The 27,795-nt window shown below is 43.1% G+C and overlaps 1 protein-coding gene across 5 annotated transcripts in view; it reads left to right on the forward strand.

Moving 5' to 3' along the window:
- Window positions 1–27,795, forward strand: part of OPCML (opioid binding protein/cell adhesion molecule like) — a 1,017,619-nt gene that overhangs the window by 568,370 nt on the left and 421,454 nt on the right. The gene's annotated exons all lie outside the window — the stretch shown is intronic.

The following is a 27,795-nucleotide window of genomic DNA, read 5'->3' on the forward strand; positions in this document are numbered from 1 at the left end:
CAGGGCCTGGTGACATTCTGGGATGCATACGTGGGGAACCAGGAAACATTCTTAAGAGGGAGCTTCTTCATGATGGCAGGAAGCATTTTGCAAAGGACAGAGGGCAGAGGCACGTGCTTCTCAGACAGTCCTGGCAGATGGATTTGCAAAGATACTGCAGTAACACCACCCTTTCAACTTTCTCCTCTACAAGCTGACCTGGCAGCTACTCCCCGAGCAAAGTACAGTGTCTACTCCTACCATCCATGGATTTAGTCTGGGCTTGCTATTCTTCAGTCACTAAGTTGTGTCTGACTCTTTGAAACCCTATGGACAGTAGCATGCCAGGTTCCCCTGTCCTTCACTGTCTCCCAGAGGTTGCTAAACTTGTGTCCATTGAGTTGATGATGCCATGCAGCCATCTCATCTTCCGTCATCCCCTTCTCCTCCTGCCTTCAATCTTTCCCAGCATCAGGGTCTTTTGCAATGAGTCGGCTCTTTGCATCAGGTGGCCAAAGTATTGGAGTTTCATCTTCAGCATCAGTCCTTCCAATGAATATTCAAGGTTGATTTCCTTTAGGATTGACTGGTTTGATCTCCTTGCTGCCCAAGGGAGTCTCAAAGAGCTTCTTCAGAACCACAATTCAAAAGCATCAATTCTTTGGTGCTCAGCCTTCTTAGTGGTCCAATTCTCACATCCGTACATGACCACTGGAAAAAAATCGTAGCTTTGACTAGACAGATGTTTGTCTATAAAGTGATATCTGGCCTTATGACTGCTCATAGCCAGTGGGATTTGGCTAAAATGATTGCATGATTCTGAGGCCAGGTCAAGAAAGCCTGCCAGCTCCTGCCCAGTCACCCAGAGGGGCCACCCGCTCTGGAAGAAGTTTTCCCACTCAAAACAGAAACCTGCTGGAGGTTCCCAGGTGAAGCTGGTCCTTTCAGCCACCTTCTAAGGTGCAGACAAGTGACTGGCAATGCCTCTGGGATAGTGCAGGCCCAGGTGTGCCGGTTACCCCATCATCTGAGCCATCACCTGCCCTGTCCCTGTTCCTGACCCACAGTCTGGGTCCAGCATAGCATAGTTGTTGGCTAAGTTCACTAAATTCAAGGGCGCTTGTTATGTATTAATAGCAAAAAGAAGAGACAGTAATACTTTTGCCTGCGTGCTTAGTCATGTCTGACTCTGCAACCCCATGGACTGTAGCCCACCAGGCTCCTCTGTCCATGGAATTATCCAGGCAAGAATTCTGGAGTGAGTTTCCATTTCCTTCTCCAGTTGAATCTTCCGGACCCAGAGTCTGGGTCTCCTGTGTTGGCAGGTGGATTCTTTACCACTAGCGCCACCTGGGAAACCCATAGTACATGTTTTCAGTAAAAAATAAAAAGTGTTTATAAACAAAAATAATGTTTAAAAGTTCCTTCAATACAGGCCTGACTGATTATGCAATTTATGGTAATTCACATAATGGAATCTCTATAATCCTTATAGAGATATGATAGCGAAATACCTTTTATGAAGAGATGTCTAAGACATATTATAAGCTGAAAAAAGCTACTTGCAAAGCAGTGTGTTTACTATCACATTGTAGGAAGAAGAAAAAGGAACTGTGTGTGTCTATGTATGTGTCTGAGTGAGGCTTATATGTGCACAGGAAAAATCTGGAAAGTATGCAAGAAACTCTTGAGCTGTTACTGCTGGACAGTGGGAATGAGGAGTCAGTTCCATGATCAATTTTCTTTTCATGTCACCCTGTTCTCTACCATCTGATTTTCTACCATGAATTCTTACTGAAATTAACACTTCCAAAAACTTGAAGGCAATGAAAAGTCTATATATTACCTCTGAAGAGAAAAAAAATTTTATATTTATTGCAGATGCCAGCTGAAATTGCAAATTTTTAACTAACTGCACAAAGACAATAAAAAAGAATTTATTTTTCAATATTTGAGACAGCCCTTTTAACCCTAATACTGACTGACTTCATTTTTTGTATAGCTCAACATTGGATGTCATGCATAGAATATTATAAAATGTGATGTCTGGGAAACAGATGATATTAATAAAGAATTAATTGTATTTTCTTTCTGCACCTCCCGACCCTCAACCAAGGCAGTATAAACAGCATGTTTTAACCACAGGCAGAAATGAACTCAGTCACCCAAAGAGAATGGTAATTAGCAAGATGTGGTTTAGATTATTGTTCACGCCAGCTCTCTTCTAGGAGGAGGAACCATCCTCATTGTTCTGCAAGCATTGGAATGTAGCAGTCACCTCTCCCTGTTTCAGACTTCTCTTTCAGGTGGTGCCCACAGTAGCACCCTGCAGATAAAGTCACAAGCCATTTAGGAAGTGATCTTATGCCATGGCTCACCTGGAGATGTGTGGTGTTTGGGGGATGGGGTGCATTTGTGGCTCATCGTTAAGTTGATTTATGTGGTGGGGGAGTAGGTGGGGGAGGGAGGGGCAGCCTATGATCAGAGTAGTTGCTGCCTGTCTCCCTTAGCAAATGCCTAGCTAGAGCTGTCCTTTCACCAGTGAAAGGTTTTGCCAGGCTCCTCTGTCCATGGGATTTTCCAGGCAAGAATACTGGAGTGGGTTGCCATTCCCTTCTCCAGGGGGTCTTCCTGGCTCAGGGATCAAACTTGGGTCTCCTGCATTGCAGAAGGATTCTTTACCACCGGAGCCACCAGGGAAGCCCTCACCAATGATTTGCTGGGCATAGATTTATGTAACTCAGCTTTTTCCCTTTGGAAATGATCTCCATTAGAAACCACAGTGTTTTAACTAACGTGTCACTGATCTGAGGAACTGTTTCTCAGTTCCCTGTAAAAGCACCTTTGGGTACATCCATCTATGTAATTTTATTAGAAATAATTTTGTAATGCTCCTGAATTATTTGTGTGTGTGAGTCTGTGTAGCAGATATGATAGACCATTAATTATAGCTACTATTGAAATCTTGCATAAAAATATGAAGATTGCTCTGAATTTGTATGTCGCTGTCAACAATTTTCATCTCCACAAACCCTATGTGATTTTGTAGCTTGTGATATCCCTTTTAAATCACAACAAGCCAAGATAAATTTTCACAGAATCCCCACTTTGCATGTCTCCCCATAAACTATTTTCTTTTCAGTGATCTAGTCATAATAAAGAGACCCAGGCAATGTTTCTCACCCCTGGTATTTGTCTCCTAATATTATTTTCCTTGTTTCTTTGACAGCTTCTCTCTAAGGCAACCAAGGAACTCTGAACAGCCATAGACAATTACCTCATTTTCTTTGACTTCTCTAAAACATCTAGCGTCTTTGATTACTCACGTTTTCATAGCAATCTGCCAGTCTTGACATGAGAACTACCTTGGCTTTCTCCTCCCTTTCCCAGAAGCCTCTGTTCTGTTGTCAGTAAGCCTCATCCCTCCCCTCTGCCCCAGAAAGGTGGTGAGCACACCCACAAGAGTGTCAGCAGGCTTCTAATATGCACTTCCTCTTATACAGTGACTTCATAAATGCCCTAGCGTGCTAATTTTCCCTAATGGAGAGCTTCAGCTTTCATCTCCTTTGGGAATTTAGATACCATGATTATGTAATTTTTAAGATTCCTTCCAGCCCTATAAATCTCTGATCCTATTATGTCTAACTGCTTGCTAGGTATTTCCTCTCAGGTTTGAGATCTCAAACTCACCATGCCTGAGTCTCAAAGCATCATGTTTCTCTTCAGAACGTGCAAGGCATATTGTAAAGAGCACAGACAGAATTTGGAGTCCAGTAGGTCAGGAATGGTGGTTCAGATGGTAAAGAATCTGCCTGCAATGCAGGAGACGCAGGTTCAATCCCTGGGTTGAGAAGATCGCCTGGAGAAGGGAATGGCTACCCACAGTATTCTTGCCTGGAGAATCCCATGGACAGAGGAGCCTGGTGGGCCACAGTACCTGGGGTTGCAAAGAGTTGTCCATGACTGAGCAACTAACACTTTCACACTTTTGCAGATCTGGGATTTAGTTGTGGCTGTCCGGTTTATTTGGGAAGTTTGCACATCCTCCCTGATTTGCAATTTCTTTATCTGGCAGAATTTTTTTTTTAATCTTATGAGAGTTCTATAAGGATTAAATGAGCTAAAGAATATAAAATTGATAGGTTGATAGCAGAAATAAAATGGCACGTGATAAATGTTGTTTCTTTCCCCTTGTATTCTGCAGTCTTTTTTATTTCCCTGTGGCTGTCTTTCTCCTGGTTACTCAGACTCAGAACTTGAGCCCCATTCTTATGTGTCACCCCAACCCAGACCAAATCATGTGGCGTCAGTCCCTCTCAAAATGCTGTTACAACTGCCCCTGTGGATCCCACTGGGATCCTTTCATACCTGGATCACTGCAGGAGCTCTGTGACAGCCTCTCCACCAGCTTCCTGTTTTACAGGCCTAACCAACCCTGCACCCCGTTCAGGCATCTTCCTGGCTCACCTGTCTGTGCCTTCCACAAAGAATGACCAAATATGTGCGCCAGAAACATAGTCTGACCACAAAGTCATTTAATGTTATTGTTGCTTCCTCTTTATTTAAAATAAATAAACAATGGCCCCTATCATGGATAATACATTTTTCTTAGACACCTTGATCTGTGTTTTATTGCTGCCCTCCCACACTGTATTTAAACGCGATGTTTGTCTCTGATATGAGAAATTTGCAGCCTGTCCTCTGGCCTCTGTGTGTGCAAACTCTTGCTTCTGAAGCCACTATGGCCTCAAAGCTGACCTTTCTGACTTTAACAGGAAAAAGTCCTACCTCCTCCATGATCTCTGTCCCAACCATCCCAGCTGAGTTCTTTTCTCATTGTTTACATAAACATATGGGCTATTTTTGGAACCATTCTTTGGACGCTGAATCCTGAGGATGTAAATGCTTTTAAATGTGGGTAATTCCCACTGCCTAGAAAGTCCTCCTCCCACTTGTACTACTAGTGTATTCCTTCCTTCTTTAGTCTGAGCAACATGAAACATTCTCTCCATTTGGAAACTTCAAGTGGCCTACTCAGCTTTGCTATGTCCCTCCTCAAGTGTGACTGGGCGTTTGATTTTATGTGCACTCATTACATTGTTCACTTGTAGAACTTGTATTGTAATTACTTTTTCCATGTGGTTCCCTAGCAATCTAGGTCTGTATTTCTTGTTCATTTTAAAACTCTCCACTGGTGGGCTTCCTAGCATGTAGACAGTGCTTTGTAAACACATTGTTCAGTCGCTCAGTTGTGTCCGACTCTTTGTGACCCCATGGACTGCAGCACACCAGGCTTCCCTGTCCTTCTTCACTGTCTCCTGGAGCTTGCTCAAACTCATGTCCATTGAGTCGGTGATGCCATCTAACCATCTTATTCTCTGTCGTCTTCTTCTCCTCCTGTCTCCAATCTTTCCCAGCATCAGGGTCTTTTCCAATGAGTTAGCTCTTTGCATCAGGTGGCCAAAGTATTGGACCTTCAACTTCAGTATCAGCCCTTCCAGTGCATATTCAGGACTGATTTCCTTTAGGATTGACTGGTTTGATCTCTTACAGTCCAAGAGACTCTCAAGAGTCTTCTCCAACACCACAGTTTAAAAGCATCAATTCTTTGATGCTCAGCATTCTTTGTGGTCCAACTTTGACATCCATACATGACTACTGGAAAAACCATAGCTTTGACTAGATGGACCTTTGTTGGCAAAGTAACGTCTCTGCTTTTTAATATGCTGCCTAGGTTTGTCATAGCTTTTCTTCCAAGTAGCAAGCATCTTTTAATTTCATGGCTGTGGTCACTGTCTGCAGTGATTTTTGGAGTCCAAGAAAATAAAAGTTTGTCCCTCTTTCAATTGTTCCCCATCTATTTGCCATGAAGTGATGGGACTGGATGCCATGATCTTAGTTTTTTGAATGTTGAGATTTAAGCCAGCTTTTTCACTCTCCTTTTTCACTTTCATCAAGAGTCTCTTTAGTTCTTCTTTGCTTTCTGCCATAAGGGTGTTGTCATCTGTGTATCTGAGGTTATAAATATTTCTCCCGGCAAGCTTGATTCCAGCTTGTGCTTTATCCAGCCCAGCATTTCACATGATATAGTCTGAATATAAGTTAAATAAGCAGGGTGACAATATACAGCCTTGACGTACTCCTTTCCCAAGCTGGAACTGGTCCGTTGTTCCCTGTCCAGTTCTAACTGCTGCTTCTTACTCTGCATACAGATTTTTCAGGAGATAGCTAAGATGGTCTGGTATTCCCATCTCTTGAAGAATTTTCCACAGTTTGTTGTGATCCACACAGTCAAAGGCTTTAGCATAGTCAATGAAGCAGAAGTAGATGTTTATCTGGAATTCTCTTTTGTTTTTTCTATAATCCAACGGACATTGGCAATTTGATCTCTGGTTCCTCCACCTTTTCTAAATCCAGCTTGAACATTTGTTAGTTCTCGGTTCACATACTGTTGAAGCCTAGCTTGGAGAATTTTGAGCATTACTTTGCTAGTGTGTGAAATATTAGATCAGGTAAAGGGATGGGGTAGGGGAATTAGTGAGTATGATGTGCATGTTAATACATGCCAAGATTCCAGAATGATCCAGAACTATCAAGTATCTCTCCAAAGGGATCTGAAGACCTCTCAAAGTCAGAGAGCATGGTGTGAAAACACAAGGTGGGAGAGCAGAGAAAAGCTTTGCTAGCCATTGGCTACCTTCCTTCAAGTTCCTGCTCTGTCTGGACCAGTTTTTAGTCTACAAACCCATCCTTCCACCCTAATAGGAATTACACAAAAGCATGGTACACTGGATTTGGTTTTCTATTACTTTTTGTTTTGTTTTAAAGCAATTTGCCTTATATTTACTTATAAAAAATATTTACATAGTTCATTTTTTATTTACTATTTTATCAAGCTGTCACTTAAAGGTACTTGTTGGAGTAGGAAATGCACAACCCATTTTTGGATATCGCTGGCTGTTCCTTTTTTCTTGCCCCCTCCCCACTTCCATAGTTGGGGGTTTTCCTTGAAATGTCTCCAGCCTAAACACCACATGACTTCAGATCCCTAAGGAAATAAGCCAGAAGGAGGAGGAAGAAGTTGGGTTAAGTCTCCTTAGCCCCTAACCACAGGGCTGGAATGCAATGACAGTAAAATGCACTAATTTATCTTATTTTACATAATTAGAGTTAGGGGCTATTGAACACAGAATGCAAATGTATGCTAAATATGCAAATCAGTCACATTTCCCAGATTCAGAGAAGGGGGAAATGTGGTAGCCTTCTGTCGGATGGTTCTCTCTTCACAGTGAACACAACTTTTCAGCACCATGAACGCAAGTAACTGCACAGTCACAGTTGGGGCTGCTAATTTGGAAATCCAGTTTAGGCTGATTTGAAAAGACAACAACATTTCTGCAATCACTGGCGTGTCTTTTATGATAGAGCTGGTCGTGTCATTTCTTGTTTTCTGAAGATAGCTTTTTCATTTTTTTACTTTTTTTTTTTTTTAGGTTGGGATCTTGCCAGGCTCTTTAGTACAAGGTCCAGGACTAACCAAAACTGCAAAGTAGATGTTTATGGGGGATTTCTCCATGTGGCTGTGGTTTACTTGCCCAGCTAGTCACCTCTGTCAGGCTTCAGTGAAACTGCTCCTTTGTGGCTTCATGTCCTCTTTCCCAGGGCAGCCTATAGCCAGTGACTGAGGCAGGTGGGGTATCAACCTCAGGTCGTCCTGGCACCTGGTGAGACAGCCGTGATGTGATGGGCTTTAATGTCTCCGCGCTCCCACCAGGCGGCTGAGCCTGCCTCCCAGCTGGGCTTACTGAACACATGCCCTGATCCCATTTCCCTCTGCTTCCTTTCCCAGGCATGGGTTCCTCATCAGCATCTTGGACCCCAGACTTCCATTCAGCTTTGTTGTCGTTCAGTTGCTCAGTCGTGGAGGACTCTGCAACCCCATGGACAGCAGCAGCCAGGCTCTTCTGTCCTCCACTATCTCCCAGAGTTTGCTCAAACTCATGTCCATTGAGTCGGTGATGCTGTTGAACCATCTCATCCACTCAGCACTGCTTCCCAAACCCAAATCTGTTATACAGACCTTCATCCCTTTCCTGTTTCCCTCCATTTTACAAGTATTTTTTTTTCTCCCCCTAGAGCTAGGGATCTCCTTCTCTCCCAAATGTCCGCGTAGGTGTATGAGTAAATGCTTCCCAGTACTTCACCCTAGCTCATGTTTAGATGGTGGCATCTCAGGCAGTCATGGCCCGTGAGTGGTGAGGACAGCTCTGTGAACCCCTTTCAGATCAGGCCACGTGAATGACCACACAACTCTAAGGTCAGACTTATGACAAGGCTATTTTTGTTTAGCTTTGTATTCCACCCTGATGTTACTCTCACCAAAAGTTACAAGGGGCTGGAGTTGGCTAGTGGGGGTGGGGAGCATTGTCGGCAGGTTAAAGCAAAACCCAGCTTCGTCAGTGTTGGAGGGGGAGGTATGGAGACCCTGACTAGGTATCAGTTTCAAATTACTGTCTGGACCCTGGCAAGGAAATTATGTACAATTACTTGAAATTGGTATGCAGCATTATTAGAAGGAAGAAAATAATATGATCATTCTACCAGTAATTTGGCTAGTAATTTGGTAGTAATCTCTAGTAATTACTGTAAATGCTAACCAGTTCATTTCCTGAATCACATTTCTTTTTGGGTGTTCACTTTATTTTGTACATGTTAATTGACTTTTTTGTAAAATGTGCTAGCAGTGTTTTATATTCTATGGCCTTACCTAGAGCTGAGAGTGAGAAGTGGCAAGTCAGTCTTCTGAGTTATGTTTTGAGCATGTGTAGAGTTACTGCTTAATTCAAATTAATCCCTGTGTGTCTCAATTATGGTTATAATCAACTATGGGATTTTTTTTGAACATGGAATATCTTTGTGATATTATAACGGGGGAAAATAAGGTACCAAATTAATTAACAGATAGGGTCAACTGGTTTGTAGTCAGAAGAGATATATAGGCACAGACACACTTAGATGTATAAGAGTTTTGATAATAGATATGCAAACTGAAGAGACAGTCTGTGTTTGTTCTATCTGTGTGTATATGCGTGCCGAGGTTCCAATTATTTAATGTCACATTCTTAGTGACTTCACAGGTTGATTAGAGAAAGCTCAAGGGGCTAAGAGAAGTAAAGAAACAATCAAAAGTTGAGGGGATATACTGAGATAGTGAGATAGGATTTGGAAGTAAAGAAGGCATGGAAAAGTGGAAGATGCTTACTACCTATCTGTGAATAAGCTTTATTATAACTCTGCAGGTTAGAGATGCAGATTAATTCTGGGGAGGAGAAAATGTGTAACTTGCATGTCTCTGAAATCATCCTTTATCTTTCTATGAAAGAGGATTCACGATACCCCAAATGCTGTAGTTACCATAAGGAAGTGTGCGGGACCATGCATATTTCTGTTTGTTTGCTTGTTTGTTCCCCACAAATGATCCCTGCATGCAATAGGTTCTTAGAATATTTTCTGCTATTATTACAAATGCAAATAGAAGAAAAATCTACTCATTAACCCTCGACTAATCTTCTAGTTGATTTAATAATCTCTTTCAGGATAGCTGTTACCTGTGACTTGCTGTGTATTACCACCGGTACAAGAGTTTTAATAAACATTCAGTGTAACTTCTCACTGAAGTTTGTTATTCTCACCCATTCTGTTTTTATCACAAAATGTCACTCTGGAGGCAGAAGCTCACTTCCCCAGCCTCTTTCCCACTTTAATTCTTGCAAAATGTGATTTGGTTGGTGGGCTGCTCCTAAGAACTTACAAAGTCTGAATTCTATTTTAAATCTTCCTTTCTAATATCACCTTTATTTTTTGAAACCTGGAGAAGATTTTATGTCTCTCTACCTGTCTTTAATCTGTTGATTTCTGAGAATCTGTGAGTCGAGAAGGTCAAAGTGGCCTCCAGTTCATTCACCCTGTGGGTGTTGATCTTTAGGCTCATCAAAGGCTTTTTAGCATTGACTGTGCATTTCCCACACTTTTAATACTGGTGTTTCACATTTTTTCTTATCTCGGTGCACAGCACTTTGCCTGGCCTGCAGCAGAAGCTCTATACGTGTCTGTGCTGTGCTAAGTCGCCTCAGTCGTGTCCAACTCTGCAACCCCATGGACTGTAGCCCACCAGACTCCTCTGTCCATGGGATTCCGCAGGCAAGAATACTGGAGTGGGTAGCCATGCCCTCCTCCAGGGGATCTTACTGACCTAGGGATAGAACCCAAGTCTCTTGTCTCCTGCATTGGCAGGCAGGTTCCTTACCACTAGTGTCACCTGGGAAACATACAAATATCCGTACAGCAGTAATAAAAACAGAACTAGCAATGCCCTTTATGCTTTGTTTTAGACATTTGACATCAATAAGGAGTATAGCTCACTTACACTAATTTTATTTGTATGAAGTTCCTAACACTGAGCCAAGTGAAATGAGATGGGTTGAAGCATGTTTTTCCGATGCCTCCTGTTGCATCTGTTAAGCATCAGTTGCAGCCCTTTGCAGGGATCGCTCATCGCCGTGAGCCTCTGGTGGGTTTACCTCTTGACCAGAGTTTGCACAACAGAAAGTGCAGACCTAGTGATCTGACCTTGAATTTCAGTCATGCTCTGTGGCGTCCTTGTCGCAACAACTGTAGAGCTTTCCAGAACATTCCAGATCTGAAGCTGATGTCTGTGTTTCTGTGCCAGCCGTGATCACAGAACAGCCACCAGTCATGTAAGTGGTGCATGAGTTAGTGTCCTTGTATATATTTGTCAGTGAAGCAGAGAATAAGATACAGCGCAATCAATTAGAAATTGAATGCTCCACGTGATGTTCCTTTGGCCATATGTTCACACTCGACGATCATTCTTTGAGGTTTTGATCCTGTCTTCTCTTGGGAAAGCTGCTTTGCATGACTGGAGCCTTTAGGCTGGGTAGGGAGTGAAGTCTGGGCGGAATATTAGGGATGTTGCTGAGCGGTCCACCCTGAGCGTGGTGAAGGAGCAGCTCATGGCTCCTTCCAGCCAAGTTCCCTCCACACTTGAGAGCATCAGCTTGGGGGTCTCTAAGGGATCATGAGCACTAAGGGTCCTTTCTGCTGTTTTCCTGTCATCCACTGAGACTCTTAGGAAAAGGTGTAAAGTAAGTGGGACAACCGTTGCTACCCCTTTCTATAAATAAGGAACTAAGAACTGGGAAGTCAGATGAGCTCCTGGAGTTAACATGATTCGTGGGTGGCCAAGCTGGGAGCAGGCTCTCACAGGTCTGGTTTCAGTGCTATTTCTGCTCTGGTACCAGGCTTGGCCCTTCATTTTCTGAAGACCTCACATATTTTCCACTTCTATTCAAGTGAAGATTTCATCACCGTTTAAGAAAACCACCTTTTCAGTGCTGCCTTTCTGTTCTAAGAGTTTATTTGGAGTTTTGCTGGCTAGCTTAGTTCCCATCAATGACTGCCTTCAGAAATGCTGACCGTGGATTTTAGAATGGAACGGTTCAAACCTATTCTGCAGGTTGAAAAGATGGATCTCACATTTTGCACACCAATCTGCTGCTCCTCTCTTTAGGGGGCAGATATCGCTTTTAAAAGGCTGCTGCCTCCTTTTGGTACCCTGGGAAGTGAGTGGGTCATTTACCCAGCTCCCCGCATCTGTAGTAGTCAGAGATATCGGGCGCAAAGCCCTCCTTCTCTCCTCCTGAGAACAACCATGCCAGTCACGTTGCTTTATCTAAAATCACTCCCTGGAGAATATTGAGCAGCTTTCTGCTTCACTCTCTCTAACAGTCTGTGGTTGCAGGCGCCTCCCTAACCTTACCTGTCTTGAAAAGCAAAAGCCACATCCCTCTACCCTTAAAGATCCGGATCGGTGGTATGCACACTCTTCCTGAAGTGGGGATGTCTGGTTCCTTAGAAAGCACAAGGTGTGTGTACCCTTTTCATCTTCAGCCTCCCCCTTCCATTCTGGGTAGGGCACGATAAAACTGGTGCACCAGCTCACTCCAAGCCTTTCCAAACTTCCCACCGTCCACACATTTATATTAGATATTGATTTCTGTTTAATAGAATAAGCCAGGAAAAATCACCCTCTTTTGTTGGCGTTCAAAGGATAAACCATAAAAGCCATTAAGAAGTACTGTAAGCATGAGAATGATGAATGGGACTTGAGTTGCCGTCCACTGACTATTTCCAGATAATGTCTTTGAGAGATTCCATTGCTTCTGGCTGCAGTTCAGAGCAATTTATTTGCAAGGTGAAATTCTGAGCGATGGTGTTTCCCTTGTAGTTCTGTCTGACCGTGTTAAAGAGACAGAACGGGATGGCCCTGAATGCGGATCTTACAGGGCTTATGCCTAGGAGTTTCTGGGATCCATCAGAGGTCCTGCTTTGAAAGACATTCTATCTTCGCCCTTACGCCCCTTCCTTCTGTGAGCCAGAGGTCTCTCCTCTGCATGAGAGTCTGCTGAGGTTAAGGTCTGTTGGGAAAAAGTGACTGTCAAGAATGTCAGCTCCCCAAAAAAAAACCAAACAAATAAAAAAAATAAAGAATGTCAGCTCCCAACTTCCATGAAACCGGTGTGCATTTTGTCTTCCTTGCACTGGACTTTGTTTGGACTTGGATGCTAGTAAACTTCTGAGAGGGATTCCCAGGTGGTGCTAGTGGTAAAGAACCTGCCTGCCAGTTTAGGAGACATAAGAGACATGGGTTCGATCCCTGAATCAGGAAGATCCCCTGGAGGAGGGCATGGCAACCCACACCAGTATTCTTGCCTGGAGAATCCCATAGACAGAGGAGCCTGGTGGGCTAAGGTCCATAGGGTCACAAAGAGTCAGACACAACTAAAGTGACTCAGTACACTAACACCTGAGAATGATGTTCCTCCTATCAGGACCTGCTAGAACTGTGTTGTTTTTTTTTTTCTGTGTGGTTTTTTTTTTTTTTTTTTTTAATAACAGAATCTTACACAGAGTCCTTCAAACTCTCCATCATTTCTTGTTTTCTTTTATTTGTTAAAATTGATCCCATCTGTGCTCATGAGTGCGCCTCCCAACAATGATTCACTGACACCTGGGCTGCAGTGCTGTGGTGCACATATCAATTTACGTTCCAGTGCTTGAAAGTCTCTCCCAATCCCTCCAGCAAAGCAATCAGAGGAGCCCAGACAGTCTTGATAAATGGTGAGTCTCTACCACATGGAGCAGTGTCTGCATGGAAGCATCAACAAATATTTATTAGCTGAATGGATAGATGGCTGGACAGATGGATGGATGAAAGGAAGCTGCCAACTTCTGAGCACCTATAATGTCACCAGGGTCATTGATTTATGAAATAAAGGATGACTTTGATACTGTTAGCCCCATGATGCAGAAGAGAAAGTCAAGACCCAGAAGTGACTTGACCAAGATGATAGATACAGGTTTTAAATGGAAAACTTCATCACTTTTCAGTGTTGCTCAGAGAAAGAATGGATTCTACAGTATGTGGCGTGGATGCATTGCGTTTTCCTCTTTACATAATTATACATTTTTACAAAAATGGAAAGTTTTATGGATTTAAAAGTGCATATCCCCTTTCTTTGGGAATACTCAAATTATAGTACTTGGCATACTGCAAAGCTTATGTAGATTCTACTTCAGACAATCCTAACATTCCATTAGACTCTGAAACTGCTCCTTAAATATTTGCTTAGGTTGGAATTTATCTTAGATCTTCTCTGTAGTTGGTGAGGGGGAGGTAGTTTCTTTGTCCACCAAGAAACGTGTTTTTAGTTGTGCTAAAAGTTGAATCCGTATTTCCCCACTTCGGTTTGCATTTTAACTCACTGGTTAAGTAAGCATCCGCAGGCTCCTTGCAGACCCCTGCTCTCCAGACCTGCATAGCGCCAGGCACCTAAACGCAGGTTGTCATAGCATCTTCTCCCACTAATCCACATTTTAGGGCTTCATTTATGAAGTTTTCTTCAGGTCCATGCTGCTTAACCGGGGTCTTTCTATTGGTTTCACTGTCAATTCTGATCTGTAGTAACAAGTGGACCTGATTTCCTCCTAAGACCCAGTGGCAGGAGCAGGGGTGGATAGGAGGAAGAGCTATTTCCCAAGAACAATCTGACAATCATCCCTGATGTCTTCCCAAAGCATGCACTTGAAACACAGTTTCCCAAAGAAGACAGCTTGTCCTCTAGGGAAATTAGATGAAAAAAAAAAAAAAAAAGGTTTGTCTTAGGTACTCCTTTGGACCATTTCAATGATAATTTTCTCTCCACACTGCTACAGGTCTTTTCAGAGTAATCAGCAATGCCATCCAGATGCCCAGGATGCAGATAGATTTTCTATCAACGTGGGCAGGCTTGGATACTTTGTCACTGAACATAATAATGATAATAATAATAGAACACCCACCCAGGTGATGATGGATAAAATGTCCCTTGGAGAAAAGGAGGGTGTAATTGATTGTAGCCATTTGCTCAGAGTAGGAGGGTGGGTGGGGGCCAGCACCCTAAAGGAAACATCCCTCTATGAATGAGGAAAACAGGAGCCCTGACCGTGGGCTGGTGTGATTGCCAGAGCCTTATCCAGAAAGAGGCAGGGCAGTTCCTTACTTCTTCAGCTCTGTGTGTGCTCAGCTGTGTCTTATTCTTTGTGACCCCATGGACTGTGGCCCACCAGGCTCTTCTGTCCTTGGGATTCTCCAGGCAAGAATACTGGAGTGAGTTGCCATTTCCTCGTCCAAGGGATCTTCCAGACCCAGGAATTGAGCCTGTGTCTCTCACGTCTCCATTGCAGGCAAATTCTTTACCACTAGCCACTGGGGAAGCCAGCTACCAATTTAAAACACTAAGGCAGGCAAGCCAGAGAGGTGGATCTTGTTCTGAGTGCTTTTTTTTTTTTTTTAAACAAATCTATAAAACTAAGTGACAAACGCTTCAATTACATTTCTGTCTCTTTGTCACCTTCTTTCTGGAGAAGCAAATGACAACCCCACTCCAGTATTCTTGCCTGGAGAATCCCATGGATAGAGGAGCCTGGTGGGCTATAGTTCGTGGAGTTGCGAAGAGTCAGACACGACTGAGCAATTAAACAACATCACCTTCTTTGGCTTAAGAAAATTTTTATCTGTCTTAGTCACTTTTCACCTCTTTTCAAGTTTGTTTACTGCTTTTCACTAGCTTTTAGAAAATATATATTATCCTTCCTCCCTGTGTTTTCTCTTGGCAGCTCTTCCCCCAGTCTCCAGGTTAATTTCCTATCTTCCTCCTATTGTCTTTCTGTGTCTTCTTCATTCCTTTTGTTTTCTTTCTTCTTTGCCTGGACATCATATCTCCCCACCTTCCCAACACTGCACCCTCTAGACTGAGTAATAAGGATGCCTTGTTCCCATGATTTTCATTTCAAGAAGCAAGCGTATACTTGCAACAGATTCCTCTCCAAAGGGGAGGTGGTCAGTTGGGGGAGGTGGCCCTGAGGGCATGTCCACACCCACAGCTTCAGAGGGCATTGGACTCAGAGGGAAACTTGAAACTCAGAAGGAACCAAGTATGCACTCCAATTTGGTTCCAGACTCGTCATCAACATATTATTTAAATCTCCTAGGAGATTAAATAAATCTGAATGTACAGAAACATTGATCCGAAGGACAAGAGACAGAAAGTAGAATCACAAAGAGGTTCAAATGGGATTTTCATGAAATCTAAATTCAGCCCAGCTTGCAGCAAGAGCCTGGGAGTCTGTGGACTGGACTTTTGACCACACCTGGAGGAGAAGTGAACCCCCTTTCCCAGTGGAGTAAGAAGCACCCCAGCCTGCAGGTGATGTCAGACTTCACAGGGCAGTGAGCTGGAAGGTTTATATGGTGGGTCCCTGTGCTCTGCGGGGTGTGGCTTCCAGGACAACCAGCAGAGCTTGCATTTTCTTGCAGGAAGATGCCTGAGTGCTAATTGCCTCTGCGCTCCGGCCACAGGACTTCTCAGACATCAGCGCTCTTCCTGGAAGGGAGACGGCTGTCCTACATGTGACTGATGACCCTGGCAGATAGATAGTCAGGACTCACAGTGGCCTGGAAAGAGAAGAAACTGAGTAAAGCAGGATGGTAGCAAAATCAGGAGTTTGGAGCCCTCTTCCCACTTTCCTTTATGCACTCGTCATCCTCGTATGGATGGAACTTTAGCTCCAGGAAGAGCAGCAGACTAATGGGGACCTCCTGTCTCTTGTGTCTGACTGGTGGCAAGTACATTAGCCGTTCTAGCCTTCCTGCCTGTAGATTGGGAAGGAGCACGGTGCCTCCCCACGGTTTCCTTTGGGGTTGAGTGACTGGATGGCCTCACTCTGCCCAGCCAGCCCCAGCCTTGCAGGCTGGGCCAGATGGACCTGCTCAATGTCAGGCTCCTCCCCTGGGCGGGAGGTGAGCTGGTGCACGATGTCCTCTGCACAGCTCACCAGGTGGGCAGGGCCCCGGGGATGATTATATAGCTGGCATCCTTTTAGACCTAGGTGAATTTACCCACATGCACATGTGAACCGATTCAGAGCATCCAGGCTCCAGGCAGTCACATTCAGAAGGTGAAATTAACAGCACAGCAGAATAGTTAAGGAAAAACAGTTCCTCTTTCAAAATGCTTTTAGGGTACAGGTTACATTCATTGAGGTGTCTTTAAAAATAAGAAGAACTGTACCTTTTGTTCATCCACTCCACAAAATACTCTTTGAACATGGAATAAATGCCAGGCACTGTTGTAGCAGCTCAGAAATAAAGAGCAAACAAACCAATACAATCATTGCCCTTGAAGGAAACAAATAGTTTATTATTATTATTGTTACTAGTATTACTATTTATTTATTTACTTGGCTTTGCCAGGTCTTAGACGTAGCATGTGGGATCTAGTTCCCTGACCAGGTATCAAACCTGGGCCCCCTACAATGGAAGCATGGAGTCTTAGCCACTGGAACACCAGGGAAATCCTGAAACAGAGAATTTAAAACCGTGTAATATATTAGAAAGTAAACAATGCTAATGAAATATTAGTGCTGACAGTTGCGTAGAAAGTTCTGGAAAGATGAGGTGAAATTTGAGTATGGATGACATTGCATTTGGAAACCGTAACCCGCCAGGACCAGGTTTGGCAAAAGGAGTTTATAATCACCCTGGGCAAAGCAGGTTCTGTTGAATAACAAGCAGCCAAACAAAACAAAGACACACAGGCATTAATGAGACATAGCTGAAAAGTACAGAGAATAGGTGTTCTTTAGGAACACTCCACCATGCTGAAGGTGACTCCAGCAATGGCAGCTGGGTTCATTCATTCAAAATACGGCTGTTGGGTGTGAACCCCAGGCCAGGGGCCGTTCAGGAGATTGTCCAAGCAGCAAGTACCCTGCACCATGGCACAGATAACCTTGGAGGGAGACAGACACTGAACAATGGACATAACAAAGAAAGAAATGACAGAGTGTTTATTGGTTTAACCTCACTGTCTTCAGGTATTGAGGCCGTTGTCACATTAGGTGGAAGGAGCTTCATGGATTCTGAAATCAGTCTGACTGCTAGTAGCTGCCTACTAGTCCTCTGTCCTGGAGCACATTACTAAGGCTCTCCCACGGCAGCTCTCTCATTATGAAAATGGCATTAACAGTGTCTCTCTTACGTAGCTGTCAAAATATCATCATGTGACTAAAGCATCTCGCGTGCTATGGGTAGGAGAGAGGGGGCCAAAGTGACTCTGACTGCTGCTTTATTCCCACCAGAGATGAGGGAGGGAGGAAAGGGAGTCCCTCCCAGTTCTTTGAAAGACATGCATGTTGATATCTAGAAAATGTAGTGACTTACCCAGAACCACATGATGCCTCCATTTGGTTTCTATCCAAATCATCTGACCATTTATATCCCTTTCTTTTTACTGACTTGGATGCATTCTATGACCCTAAGCATGTAGAACACTTTCTCCTTTTCTAAAATCACCACAACAGGGAAGACATTTGAGAAAACAGCACAACATTTGAGAAAACAGGCACGATCTCATTGGCTAAAAATACCCTTCTGTCCACGATATGCATCCTCGGCCTTGTTGCCCAATTGTGAGAAAATGAGAAAAGACGGCTATTGGTTCTGTTTCTCCACTCGTTAAACTGAGAAAATAACACGACACTTCTTGGTTTCCTGCAGTAGTGGGTGACTTAGTAGGTCAATGCCAGCAAAGCACCCTGCTCCCCTGGAGTCTCTTTCACCGGAGATGTCCAAGTGGGACAGTCCCTCTTACTGGCTTGAGCCTGGAGCCTGGCAGAGTGGGTTCATTTTCTGTGACCTCACTCACCTCTCCTCTGACCACCTCCTGGTTAACCTAGATGATGACACCCCTTGTACTTTTCCTCTAGCTTTCATTGTGGGAGCGGCAGGTGCCTGGGTAGTGTGTTAAATCAACCTCCTTACACAAAAGCGAGGGGTTACAGGTACTGTACATTTGGCAGGTGGGTTGGGAGAGGGTCCAAGGGATGGAAGGAAGGGAGGTCTCCCCTCAGGACCCTCACCACTCTGCCCTGTTGGGTTCACATCCTGTCCTGGGAACTCACACCTCCTCAGCTCTGCAGGCTCCCCATCCTAACCTCCTGAAAGCCCCATCTGAAACACAAGGAAACTGCAGTGGGTTCCCGGGCGTGCTCCATTCTCAGCTACTTCCGTAAAGAAATCAATTAATTTGTCTGACAGTCTACTTTTCCTGAAGCTTTGCTGGCAGAGGGCTTCACTTTATATCATCTTGCACAGCCCCAAAACAAAACAACCATTTTATTTCATCTTCCATGAAAGTAATTTCTATTTATCTTGGTGAGATTCCAGTCCAAGCTAATCTACGCTCTGCAGTCGGGCTGCCTCTGTTCTCAGCACTTTTTGGCCATTGCCTCTTAGAGGGAGACTCTGAGTCCAGGGCAGGGGAAGCTGTTGTCATTTTAATGAATGGGGGTCTCTTCCAGCTCTGCTCCTCCCTGAAACAGTCCGTTTCCATAACCATCAAGATGTCAGATGCAAAATAAAGCCAGTTGAGATATTGCACAGTGCGAAAGGCCATTCAGATTATTACTGAATCGCGTGATTGGAGAGACTTTGCAGGATCATTTTGTTCATCTCTAACTTTTTGAGATTTCCCTCTAATTGGTGCAAAGTTATCACCAGTGACAACAGGGTCTTTAAACCACAAAGGACCAGAGCGAATGGAAGTAAATGGGATGTGTGAGGCTTTGTGTGAAGAAAATATGGAAGCCTGGGCTTGCAGCTTTCAGCTGCTGCCTCACACCTTTAGAAGCTGATCAGTGAATGCAAATGAGCAGTAGCAAAATATGGCAGTGAGAACAAGGGGTTTAGAGCCAAGAAACGTAGTAGATTCAGCTCAGGGCTGTGTGATCAGAAGAAGGTTGCTTAAGGCCTCCAGACTTGTTTCACTCACTTTTGAATAGAGGACAATAAAACCGAGGCACCTGCCTCCCAGTGTGCAAGTGATAACTTGTAAGAAGAGAACATTTAAAAGGCCTTTGCATATTCTCATATGCAAATATTCATTATTAACACTGTTATTTGAAACTGAACTTCATCACAAAGGAAAATCCACAGTGAAAAATGCGGAAGACATCCAAAACGCCAACAGAAAAGCCATTTTTGGCAACCCACAGTTGTCCCTTGTCTATTATGATGACTCTCTTCTCTTGATACACTTTGAGAGAAAAAAGTGGAAAATAAAAAGTTGAAAAAATAAAAAAAAAATAAAAAAGTTGAAAAGTAGGAAGACCTCTAGGTGACCAATCAAGATTCTTTCCTTGGCACTAGTCTTTGGCAGAGACGTCTGAGTGCTTAGAAAGCACTGTCTGAGTGACAGCAAAGGTGCATCCGGAGCCCCACACCCTCAGAATAAGCATTCCATAATTTAGTGATGAACTTTATTGTATCCCCTTTGGTCTTGCAGAATTCCCTTCTTGACAATGACTTTACGAGGACAAATAGCTTAACCTTTTCTTGCCTCAGTTTCTTCATGAATTAAACAATTTGTACCTTTTGGTACCTTTACTGCATAATGTCATAAGGATTGAAAGCAATTATACATACAAGCTTTCAGAAATGCTCACTGTAATTTAGGATCTCATTAAGGTAGATTCTTGCTTTTTGCATGCTATCATTTTAGGTTACTTTTTCTTCCTGCAGAGCAGAGAGAAGGATGGCTAGAGCTGATCCTAAGAGTGTTCCAAGGAGACAAAGCCTCTAAGAGTAACAGGATGAAGTGAAATATGAAAAACGTCAGCTGACCACTGGGAGTAAACAGATTCCTGGCAATGGCCATTTTTAGATTGTGGAATTGCCTTTCTCAGGAAGTGGTAGAAACATTTACTGCCCGACTGGATAAAGTGCTCTCAGGGGCCAGATGACTTGCCATTTCCTTCTGCGTTATCGATGAGTTTTTCTAATAATAATAAAACGGCTGAAATTGGCTACAAGGCTGTAATCACTCACGGATAGGTTTCTGGCTACATCAGAATCACGCTGGCCGTGTCCTCAGATAATTACTCTGCATTTGGCCTCAGTCTTGGCAACTCCTCCAGCCTGTTTGCTGCTAGGTCTGCATCTACAGAGGGCTACATGAGCAGAATCTGAAGGAGCGTTGCATGCTTTTAAAGGTGTTGAGTCTCTGTGATTTTTAAACTACATGCAAGCTTCAAGCAGCTTCAGAAACACCAGGAAAGTGTTAGGCTGTTTAAATGGTAATGGCACAGCCCAGAAGAGACTGTGCCTCTGCTGACTTGAGAGTATGATTCAGTTTCTCCTGTTTGTTCAGTTGTAGTAAACATTTTTCACGGACTTTTCACAGTGTTTGCAAAAATGCCTCCTAAGCAAAAATAGAGAAAAAATACACTTTCTTTTTTGTACGGCTTTCAAAAATACACCTATTGAAAAAAAAAAAAAGCTTATGGAAGAATGACGAACTTCTTCCAAAAAAACCATATTTGATATTTGTAAATGTGTTTTTTTTTACTGGTTATTAAATTCAGTTTATAAGAAGATATATACATTTTTTTTCTTTCTTTCTAAAGCTAAATTTGGAGGCTGGACTTTAGGAAGATGGTAGAAATCCCCCTGATTTTTTTTTTTTTTTTTTTACTGACAATTCCATGTTTAGAATTCTGTCCTCCTTGACTTGCCAAAAGCAAAATCTTACTTTCAGAATTACAAATATTATGATTATTATTTTTTAAGAAGTAACTTCCCCAGTGGCTCAGAGGTAAAGAATCCACCTGCGATGCAGGAGCTGCAGGATACTCAGGTTTAATCCCTGGATTGAGAAGATCCCCTGGAGGAGGGCATGGCAACCCATTCCAGTATTCTTGCCTGGAGAATCTCATGGACAGAGAAGTCTGGTGGGTTACAGTCCATGGGGCTGCAGAGAGTCAGACATGACTTAAAGTGACTTTGCATGCACGCACACATGCTTATTTTACTACAGTGATGATTCATGCAAGAAAGAGGTAGTGACTGGCCTGTTCTGCTCTTGCATCATGTGTCCATAGCAGCCCAGGCATGTGCTCTGCCTGCCTGCTCCTCCCAGCTTGTGACTCTCAGAGACTGGGCCTGGCTTCACCCATCCTGGTTCTTCCTGCTCTGAGCATAGTGGCTAGCACAGCATAGAAATTCAGTAATTGTCTATTTATGTAACAAGCTCTGAGGGCCTTTCCATCTATTTTTTAAAAAAACATTCTAGGAGAGAATTTCAAAGAGCCTTTATAGTGGTTTTTTTTTTTTTTCTCCCAAGCCAGAGAACCATTTTAAATTGAGATGTGAAATCTAGGGTTCATCCTTACCTTGAGACTCAGGATTTATGTCTTTGCTTCCTTCTAATCTGAAGTATATTTCCGTATTTTGCGTCATGATCATAATTTCATTTAAACTTACTGAATTCCTATTTGTAATTTGTATTAGATCCTATAGTTTATAGTCTGCTGATGGCAGAGCACTTTCAGACCTGATCTTTACATAACACTTTCCATTTGAAGTGCTTTTTTTTTGCATCATCCACAGCATCACCTGGACCCTATGAGATGGAAGCCCAGGTACAATGACCCTAACTTTACAGACAAGGAAACCAAGGTTCAGGAATATCAGGTGATTTGAGTGAAGTTACACAGTGAGCTGTGACAGGAGCTTTAAACATGCATTCTGAATCCAAATTCAGTCCTGTTTCTGCAATATCTCAGTTGCTGCAAGGCAATTTCCAAGTATTAAATGTCACCCACTGTTCACATCTGGGCCACCAGCTGGCCCATGTCTGGGTGCAGAGAACTAAATGTCTCTTGACATTCCTGCATCTTGTACTGATCTGACTGACTCCTGAGGGTCCCTGGGAAAGCAAGGAGATCAAACCAGTTAATCCTATAGGAAATCAACCTTGAATATTTATTGGGAGGACTGATGCTGAAGCTGAAGCTCCAACACTTTGGCCACCTGATGCAAAGAGCCAACTCATTGGAAAAGATCCTGATGCTGGGAAAGATTGAGGGCAGGAGGAAAAGGGGACGACAGAGGATAAGATGGTTGGATGGCATCACTGACTCAATGGACATGAGTTTGCCCAAACTCTGGGAGATAGTGAAGGACAGGGAAGCCTGGCATGCTGCAGTGCATGGGGTCACAAAGAGTCAGACATGACTTAGTTGACTGAACAACAACAACAACAGCTTAAAATATGTGAAATTAACTTTCAGAAATAAACCAATTCAGAACTGTTGTTGGACACTCACTAGATGCTGGGGTATTGCCTCTCCTCTTCAATAAATATAATCCAGCCATCAGAGGCGCCTGTGATGGTCAGTGGACTTGAATCCAGGAGCTGGAATAGCTGTGTCCTCTGAACAGTGAGAAAAAATGTCTGGGGAACTAGGAGGGACTAAAGAAAGGGGGGTGGGTGAGGAAGAAGAACACAGGAAAAGTCCAGATGGAGGGCAACAAACTCAAGAGTGGAGGATTCCTGGGAGGTCACAGAGGCCATCTGCAGAGATGCAGATGTGATGGGGCCAGGGGAAAGGGGGAGGCCTGAGACGGATGAAGGGAAACTGACAGGTGTGGAGAAGGGCTGGAGTTCACTTCTGCACAGATACAGACAACAAATTCACTAGGAAGAGGTCCACTCAACAAAAAGAGTATAATCAAAAGATGTGCAGTGCTTAAAATGTGGCAACAGCTCGTGTATTAATTACCCTGAGCTGTTATTAGTGTTGTTTCAGTTTAGTACAGAAGGGTGGCCCACAATTTCACTTTCTGTTTCCTGCATTTGAACATGAGATCCAATGTCCCTGGCCCTCCAGCCTAGCTATGCAGGAGACCATGTTCTGTTGGAGCCCGTGTACAGGCGTCAAGTTCCCGGGAGCCCTTGTTTAGGAGCAGAGGCGAGCCTGTGTTTCTGTTGGTCCTTCTCATTAACTCTTCACCATGTTGCCATGTCGGTCCTGTGGCCACAGTCAGGTTCTACTGGTGGTGGACTGGGACATCAGAGTGCCAAGTCCCCACCTGCTATGAGGGTGAAAATTGGGGACCTGGAAAAGAGGGACCTCTCACCCCACTTTATCCCCTGGGCTCCAAGCATACCTCTAGTGTCAGAACATTATACACTGTCTCATAAACGTGATTCATTCAAGCCTAACACTGCTCTCTGTAGGAACTCAAAAGCAACTTCATCAGGAAAGACATGAACACACACATGACTCATCTCTGATTTTCACCGAATAGAATATATTCATTTGTTCCTCTTTTGAAAACTCCTGTGCCCAGTTGAGCCTTGAATATCATGACTTGAACTGCGTGTGTCCACTTATACGTGGATGTTTTTAAATCAATGTACAGTCAGTCCTTCTTATCCACAGGTTCCTCATCTGCAGGTTCCACCAACCATGACCATATATCTTGTTTCCATCTGTGGTTGGCTGAATCCCAGGATGCAGAACTCACAGATAAGGAGGGTCAGTTATGAAACTTGGAGCAACTGCAGATTTTGGTGTCTATGGCAGGTCCTAGAACCAATCCACCATGAATACTCAGAGACGGCAGTGTATTAATTTATGCAACTGCATTTCTGGTCATCAACAATGACTAGACTGGATGCAAGAATAAACTCTGTTTGTTCAGGATTACCTGCTGCAAACATACTAGGCCCAAGAGTACCCCTTGCAGCCTAACCACTTGAAGTAGGGTCTGACCTACTGTGTGTATCCTGTGAAGCAGCTGTTGATCCAGAACCAAGCAGAAGTGCATGCATTGAATGCTGGGAGCCCTCTGAAAAGAAGTAAGAGGAATGCTTTCTATAGAGAAAACATTCTTAACCTCAAAGAAATATCTTGGTATAACCACGTAAGATAAGGTTTTGCATGAAGGGTGAGCTTTTGGATGTATAATCTTCTTTTATAAAAGAATAGCCTGGAAACTTTAGGTCACTCATGTCTAAGAATTTGAAATATTTTAATCCAAAGAGAAAAGCTTTCAGGAAGAGTTGAGCTGTCAGGGGATTTTTTTCTTTTTTTTTTTTCCCCTCTGTACCTCTCAGGGATGAGGCAGGAGAAGGTTGGCAATGTCCCATTCAAATCTTATTAACGTGCTTTGAAGTTACAGTGTCACTGCATCCAAAATATCCTCCCAGCCCACTGCCTTCTTTAGCCTTCTCTGCCTGAGCTTCAGTCCTTGGCCAGAACAATGGAAAGAACCTTGAACTTGACACTTGTTTGTTTCTGAATTTATTTCAACTAGCAGTTTGATCTTTGAGAAGCCATTGTCTGTCTCTCTCCCTCTCAGTTTCTTTATGTGTAAATAAAGAAGTTAGATGTGATGGGCTTTAAGATCCTCCCCAGCCCGTCCCTATGTGAATATATCAGGAATTTGTTACCCTGCTGTCATTGGTAGGAAACACAGATCCCTGGGATATTTCAAAACAAAGCCAGAAGAGAAACTGACAATGAGCTGGATTATCCAAACTTCAGTTTCCATCTGCGTGCAAATGTAGACAAACAAGCCTCTTAAATGGATAAGGGCTAAAAATAGTTGGGTGCTTTAAAAGTACTATTATGGAAAGTAATAATTAGTACATAGAAAAGTTACCTCTGAGATGCATTATTACTTTCTGAAATCACAGTGGCCCCTTGCTTGCTATTTAAAAACTGAATCGTTCTAGTTTCTTGGCCGCCTTTCCTTTTCATCCTAAATTGGAAAATTGATAAACATATGAACTAGAAATAATTATTCATTCAGGTTAAAAGTATGCTCAAATTAATAGAATTTAACTTGAAGACACTATGTAAAGAAAAAAGTGGATAAACACATGACAGTTTCCAGTAGGATTAAATTCATTTTCAAAACCAACTTAGCTAGCTTAAGGAGGATATAATAGCAAATTTTTAAAAAATATGTATTTATTTGGCTGTGTTGGGTCTTAGTTGCGGTACACAGGATCTTTAGTTGCAGCATGCGAACTCTTAGTTGTAGCACGTGGGGTTTAGTTCCCTGACCAGAATCAAACCCGGGCCCCCTGCATTGGGAGCATTCAGGGAGCACAGGACCACCGGGGAAGTCCCAGTAAAGTAACTTTAATTAGTAGATCTATTACTCTGTGCCAGACTCTGAGATACACATACACACAAACATGTATATGCGTGTGAGAGAGAGTGTATATGTTTATATGCATAAGCATATAAATGGGAATATATAAATACCTTGCATATTCAATGCTACCTTCACATGTAAGAGTTATCCTCCTATTTTTCAGTTTAGGAAAGAGAGTCAGAAGTGACCCCCGTCACTAGCTGACAGGTTCCCCGTCAGCTAGTAAGTGAAGTAGCCACTTCACTATTCTTACATGATACCCTATTTTCTCAAGAAAGGGCCTCATTATAAAATATCCCAGTGTTTGTAAACAGTTAAATTTGATTTAAATAGGCTACACAAGCTATTTTAACATTTTGAGTTTCAATTTCTTCATCTGTAAAAAGAGGAATAAAAATAGCTCCCTCTGGGGACTGTCACCAGGATTCACTGCCATTCCGGGATGACAGCCCCCACCGAAGTTTCCGGCACGTCATCGGCGGGGGCAGTGTATCAGCCGCACCTTCTCCAACTCCCTTTGCACTTGGATCTTTCTTTCCTGTTAGAAAAGAACTTTACTTGCCACCCCAAAGAAGGACCAGCATCCTTACTGAATGCCTTCTGCTGTGTCATGACTGTCCATGTATCCTGCTGCAGGTGGTTGAGAGATCTTCCGTGTGGGACCATGATGGTTAACTCTCAAGTTCAGTGATGTGGATCCCAGGGTTTTTCATGTTCCTAAGAGTTCAAAGTGCTTGGTTGTTAAATTTAACTCTATGGGAAACTAAAACTATCCCAAACTCTCCCTTGCCTGCTCCTGCATTCTCCTAGTTTAAGAGTCTGTCTTCCTCTCGGGGTTTTGAGAGGGGACACTTTGCTCTGGTCACACTCACCTTGAATCCAGACACGGGAGACAGCTGTTGCTTTCACCACATGTCTCGTCTCCATCTAGGCCTTCAGGGGACAGGCCTGTCACGTTACCCTGTCTACAAGGGCAGGGAATTTAATAAGGTGATCATATTTTGCCTTTATAAAATGACTCGAGAACACCCTTTTATTAAAAGTCACTTGAAATAGTGTTCCATATAAAACTCAGCTACTGAACAAGGCATGTGGGTCACGAATCTGTGGACATTTAGTTGAACTCAGGTTTTTCAGACGAACACCAGGTCTTTGCTGTGAGTCAGGTTCAGGAAGGCAAGGCTCTCGTGTGTGTCTGCATGTGACCAAGGTCCCTGAAGCAGGGTGACATCATCAGACAACCAGAGAGGCCCCTCTAGCTCCCCTCCAGCTTGCTTTTTAAAATATTTACTTACATAATTATGCCCTGATTCCCCTGTACCGCCCTGCATATGCCAAATTCAAACTTTTCTGAGTTAATGCCACTGATGAATTAACCTTTCAAGGAGTCTTATGAAGTGCTGTCTGGCAGCTAACGGTCTTTGTCTTTGAACAGCAGTGTTTGCCGGTACAATGACTTGAGTGTTTTTATGGCATTTTTCCCTTGTTTTTTTTTTTTTTAAAGGAATGGAATGTGGGAAATGAAGGGGTCAGATTTAGTGTTTGGAGGCTGAGAGACATGGTTATATGTAGCTGAACTCATGCCATAGTTGGGAGAAGGAGGGATGGACAGGCATGCAGAAAACAGTCCACTTTGCAAAATTAAGAACATGTGAAATATGAATATGGAGGTTTCAAGCATTTTTGTCAGTATGCAGTCATTTGCAACAACCTTCTAGATATGTATTTTCTAACTTTTCTTAAAAAAGGTAGTTCTCACTTATCAGAATCCCACCCACCCCTGATGAATTCAAAGCTAATGAGCTTAGAAGTGATCAAAACACCCACAGATAAGTATAATTAGTAGTCCAAAACTTGGTTTAAATATTTGAAGAAGAGCGAACACCCAAAATACATATCAAATAGATTATTATCATTTCACTGATGTCATGAATCCACCACTAAAACCACCTAAAATTGAAAATTTCTGTACTCAATGTCTATTGGTGTCTACTGGAAATCAAATGTTGAAAATTGTCTCTGAAATGTGAAGTGTAATTAGGAACATGATGATATTTGTGTTGCTTTCTCTTGTAATCACCTCTTACTATAAGTAAGCCTGTTTCTGACCCTGAACCTTAGAGCTTCCTGGGGGTGGGGGCTGTGGGTTCAGGATACTGTGTCTGGCAAGGGAGGGCCCAGTCCAT

This window comes from Odocoileus virginianus, chromosome 28 (genome assembly GCF_023699985.2).
Source record: "Odocoileus virginianus isolate 20LAN1187 ecotype Illinois chromosome 28, Ovbor_1.2, whole genome shotgun sequence".
NCBI classification, from domain to species: domain Eukaryota; kingdom Metazoa; phylum Chordata; class Mammalia; order Artiodactyla; family Cervidae; genus Odocoileus; species Odocoileus virginianus.